The sequence below is a fragment of the Triticum urartu genome, chromosome 1 (assembly GCF_003073215.2).
Source record: "Triticum urartu cultivar G1812 chromosome 1, Tu2.1, whole genome shotgun sequence".
NCBI classification, from domain to species: domain Eukaryota; kingdom Viridiplantae; phylum Streptophyta; class Magnoliopsida; order Poales; family Poaceae; genus Triticum; species Triticum urartu.
The window spans coordinates 501,863,533-501,868,877 of record NC_053022.1 but is presented as its reverse complement, the minus strand read 5'-3'; the positions used below and the strand labels follow the sequence as shown (position 1 = coordinate 501,868,877).

The following is a 5,345-nucleotide window of genomic DNA, read 5'->3' as shown; positions in this document are numbered from 1 at the left end:
GCCGACTCCTGATCGGTATCCGCGGATAGGTCCCTGTCTTCGAAGGGAGGCGGTGTGTGGTTTGTGGGTTAGCGTGGGAGATGCTGTAACACATTAATCATGTAAATACGAGTATGCGTCATTCAATCGTCAATATTGAATTCATGCTTTAGCCAACTCATCCAAAGTCACATAGTACAAGACGACAATACTGAGGAGGTGAGGGACCTCAAATGAATCTGTGCAATCTTATGTCAGCCAGCAACAACTACACCGGTGGCAGAGCCGGCTCTGGCGGCAACGACGACATTTTGCTAGCCTTCTGCGGCTCCACATGGCACCGGCAGACCGGACAGGTCGCATGAGAGTGGAACCACGTGTCGATGCACCCGACGTGGAACGTGTGCGCGCCCACCGGCAGCCGCCGCACATTCTCCCCACCGGACAGAGCCTCCAGGCACACCGCCCACTGGGCCTCGCGGTCGCCGGCACCGGCCGAAGCTGCGGCGCCGTACACGAACGCTGGCATGGCCGTAATGGACGCCTGTGGTAGGCCGCCCCGCTCGACGGCCGACGTGGCCTTGTCGTGCATGGCCACCACCGGCCCGGCGAGCAAGCGGCCGATGCAGGAGATCACGAACAAGATCTCGCGGTAGAGCGCGAGCGCGATCCCCACACGTACCTGACGAACGCGGAGAGTAGGACGAGGAGCAGGAGCACCTGGTACGACGCGAGCACCAGCGCGCTCCCCTGCCCGACGTTGAAGACACCGCCGCCGCGCGCCTGCCACTGGAGCCTCGAAGGCTTCGTGCGTGCAATGCTTGCGACCTGTGTGCAAGTGCAATGCATTGATGGCGCCGTCGGCGATTGTTTTGTAGGCTGAGGATTAAAGCCTCTGGAAGAACCGGATAATGCCTTCCGTTGACGACGCAGGCAGCTGCATCTAAGGCAGGGCGGATTTGAGTTTGATTTATTGAGCAAGCAGCGTCGCCTCTGGCATTTGAATTTAGTCCTAGACTAGATATTGTGATCTTGGATAATATATAATGATCGAATGCCAATTAGGGCCGCCGGTTCTTCTTTTAGCACGGAGGCTCCATGGATAGACGACAAAATGCAGGGTATATGCCATGGTTTAGTATATGATCATGCCATCAGCTGTCTGGCATCTTTTCTCATTTTGTATCAGGCTTAAGCTTATCGTGTTCGAACCACCGCGTGCAGGTACCCCGGGTGAAACTAGTCCAAGATATTTCCTCCATAGTCGATGTGATCCACGACCCAGTCGCCAAGACTCTCAAGGAGGAAAGAGGCAAAGGATGAACGGATTATACGATCTAAATGTGTGGTATATTTGGTTTGGTACGTTGCATTCTGATTGTTGAACATATGATTTGTGCATGTATATTGTATACCTCGGCCCATCTCCTAGACATTGTATAGTTGAGGTTGTGGCCCACTTTGTACTCCATATATACGTGCGCTATGCACCGGTCAATATATCGTGTAGCATTGCCAAAACTCTCGTCTCCAACATGGTATCATACCTCCGATCCTGAACCCTAGAGGCATTATTTAGTATGAGGTGGTGGCGTGCCGGTGCCTTTGCAAAAAGAATGACATGGTCTCCATGATGATTGATGAACAGGGAGTGGTGAAGTACATATTTGTTGGAAATATGAGCAATTTACCAAATAATTTTATTAATAGAAATATTAGATAAAGCATGACTAATATAACAAGGATAAAAGTAGTCATGCGATCTGACAGAGAGAAGGTAAATAACATCTTCATATATGAACTGCAACCAAACATGTCTAAAGCAGATAGTAGAACAGGTTGCATAAATAGCGTAGAACCTAACATATGTAGGACAGACACTAGAGCAAAGAACTGTGAGAGAACCTCTAACAGAAAGAGTAAGAACACGTACGGGACAGCAGCAGCAGTAGCACTGGACTTGGGGTTGGTGTCGTCGCCGGCCATGTCGTCAAGAAGGTCGTCGACGTCGGGGAAGAAGTCGTCGTCGGGGAAGTAGTCGTCGGAGTCCGGGGCGTCCGTGACGAAGAAGTCAGTAGTCGCGCTGAGCGCTCCCCAAAAACCTTATCACCCTTCTCCCGTACAGGACTCAAAAGGTGCGGTTCCGGAGGCCTACTATCCCGACCTGCGGTGCACGCCGCAAGCCGGGATGTGGAAGAACATAGCAGCAACGCAGTGCTCAGGAACTTGTGGCGAGAGGAAGAAGAGGTTCTGGTGCGTCTCTGTGTGAGGAGCGACCTCCCTTTTATAGGTGCAAGAGAAGGAGGCGAGAGGTTGTGCTGGGAGCTGAAGAGAACGAGGGAGACGAAACGAAAAGGTGCGTCGTTCGTATTCAATCTCCACTACACCAAAACATTTCAGCTTCCGCGTGACCTTTCGTATACCCGTCGTGCGTGGCAAAAATTTAGACATCGGCTCGACTCATTCCCGCAACCCGCGGCGCGACGCGGCGTGACGAGGCGTGGCGAGGTGGGCGGCGGAGGAGGAGCGCGCGTGGATGTCCCTCTTGTTCTCATCCTCATACATGTGGAGAAAGAGCCTCCCTTATAAAGAGGTTCAACTTCCTCTAAACTAGCAATGTGAGACTAAACTTTAGTTCCACCTCTTGCCTTGCACGAATGGGTTGCGTGGGCCTCTAGGATTTATTAGGAATTTCTGAAACTGCTATTTGGCTAGGCACAAAATAAACACAATTCCAGCAATCCCCCACCAGATCCCAGAGGCACACAAAATTTGCCTTTGGTTTCAAAACACTGTTTTATATACCGGTACTGCAGTGGAGACTGTTAAGTTGAACTTACACCTAAAACTCTATACTACACTAGTAAGCAACTTGAACAGTGGACTGGGCCTTGAACTGCAAGTTTTCTGCGAATCTAGCTTCACATAAAACCTTGACCGATACGTGACTACCGTGGGTCTTCCCTGCGGGTGGAGTTTATGCGTCATACTCCGAGACATTTCATGAATTTACTAGAGAGAACCCTACTCTCATAGATTGCGGCGTTTGACAATCAGACTCATATAGGTGTGTTCTTCAAAAGATGTTCTGCAGGACAATATCTCTACTTAAATGAGCCACTTAGAACACATTAAGATATACATCATCCTGCCATGCAGATTTAGGAGAGTATTGCATCTTCATGGAGTGGTATTGTTAACAGTAAGGATACTCCCCTCTCAGTTGACCAACAGGTTGTCTTCCACATCTAATTCACGGGATCTCCGATCACATAGACTAGGTTACCACTGTGAACAACTCATATTGTGGATCTCATACCCATCTCCCTCGATGCATTATCTATCACATTACGTGATAGACCCTTAGTGAAAGGATCTGCCATATTTTTAGACGTTTGGATATAATCCAATGCAATAATTCCGGAGTTTCTCATTTTCCTGACAGGCTTTAACCTTCTCTGAACGTGTCTTGATGACTTCATGTTATCCTTTGAGCTGCTCACTTTCGTGATCACAGTTTGATTGTCGCAGTTCATAAGGATTCCCGGTTCAGGTTTCTCAACAACCGGTAAGTCATTCAAGAGCCAGCGAAGCCAATCTGCTTCGACCGTAGCTGTATCTAGTGCTGTGAGTTTTGCTTCCATTGTTGACCTCGTTAAGATGGTCTGCTTGCAAGACTTTCAAGAAACAGCGCCACCTCCATGAGTGAATACATAACCGCTCGTGGCCTTTATCTCATCAGCATCTGAGATCCAGTTTGAGTCACTATACCCTTCAAGCACCTTTGGGTGCCCGGTGTAGTGAATTCCATAATTCGCAGTGCCTTTCAAATAACGCAAAACTCTCTCTAGAGCTTTCCAATGCACATCTCCTGGTTTTGAGACAAACCGACTCAGTTTGCTAACAGCAAAAAAGATGTCAGGTCTTGTAGCACTGGCTAAGTACATAAGCGAGCCAATAATCTGAGAATATTTCAATTGATCTCTAGCAATTCTTCGATTCTTTTGAAGTAACACACTCGCATCATATGGTGTTGGAGAGGGCTTGCAGTCACTATAGCCAAAGCGACTCAAGATCTTTTCCACGTAGTGAGATTGAAGCAATGTAATCCCAACATCATCGTCTCTCAACAATTTGATGTTTAGAATGACATCAGCCACTCCTAAATCCTTCATCTCAAAACATTGAGATAGAAAATCCTTGACCTCCTTAATAACATTCAGATTTGTTCCGAAAATCAGTATGTCATCAACATACAAGCAAATGATAACTCCCCCATTCCCACCATGGCGATAGTACACACATTTATCTGCTTCGTTTACAACAAAGCCTGCAACTGTTAAAGTTCTTTCAAACTTCTCATGCCACTGTTTGGGTGCTTGCTTGAGTCCATACAAAGACTTTAGCAACTTGCACACTTTTCCTTCCTGACCATCTAGTACAAACCCATCTGGTTGTTCCATATAGATTTCCTCATCCAACTCTCCATTTAGGAAAGCAATCTTAACATCCATTTGATGAACGAGAAGACCTTGTGAGGCAGCTAGTGAAAGTATAATTCGAATAGTGGTCAGTCGAGCCGCAGGTGAGTAAGTATCAAAGAAGTCTTCACCTTCCTTTTGGGTATAACCCTTAGCCACGAGCCGAGCCTTGTACTTTTCAATAGTACCATCACGCCTAAGCTTCTTCTTGAATACCCATTTGCATCCTATAGGTTTGCACTCATAAGGACGATCAGCTATCTCCCAAGTTTCATTCGCCAAGATGGAATCCATCTCGCTATGAACCGCTTCCTTTCAGTAGTCAGCATCTTCAGATGCATAGGCCTCTGAAATAGAACTGGGAGTATCATCTATGAGATACACAAGGAAATCATCACCAAAGGACTTTGCAATCCTCTGTCTCTTGCTCCTAGTAGGAACTTCATTATTCTCCTCCACAAGACTTTCAAAGTGTTCCATCAAAATGACATGTTCGGTAATTGTAACTGGTTCCTGATTCGATGAACTAGGCATCTCCTGATTAGATGAGGTAGCCATATCCTTCATGAGAAAGATATCTTCAAAGAAAGTCGCATCATTCGACTCCGTGATCGTACTGACATGTATGTCAAGTACCTCAGATTTTACAACCAAGAATCTATAACCAATGCTATGAAAAGCATATCCCAGGAAAACACAATCCACGGTCTTTGGTCCAAGCTTGCGCTTCTTTGGAATTCGCACATTGACTTTCGCCAAACAACCCCAGGTGCGTAGATAAGAGAGTTTTAATCTTTTCTTCTCCCATTCCTCGAATGGAGTTATCTCTTTATTCTTTGTGGGAACTCGGTTTAGGAGATGACATGCAGTCAATATCGCCTCCCC

The 5,345-nt window shown here is 47.1% G+C and overlaps 1 pseudogene; it reads right to left on the bottom strand.

The window, feature by feature from the left end:
* Positions 1-202: 202 nt before the first annotated feature.
* LOC125536695 lies at positions 203-4,994 on the bottom strand (annotated as a pseudogene).
* Positions 4,995-5,345: the final 351 nt, after the last annotated feature.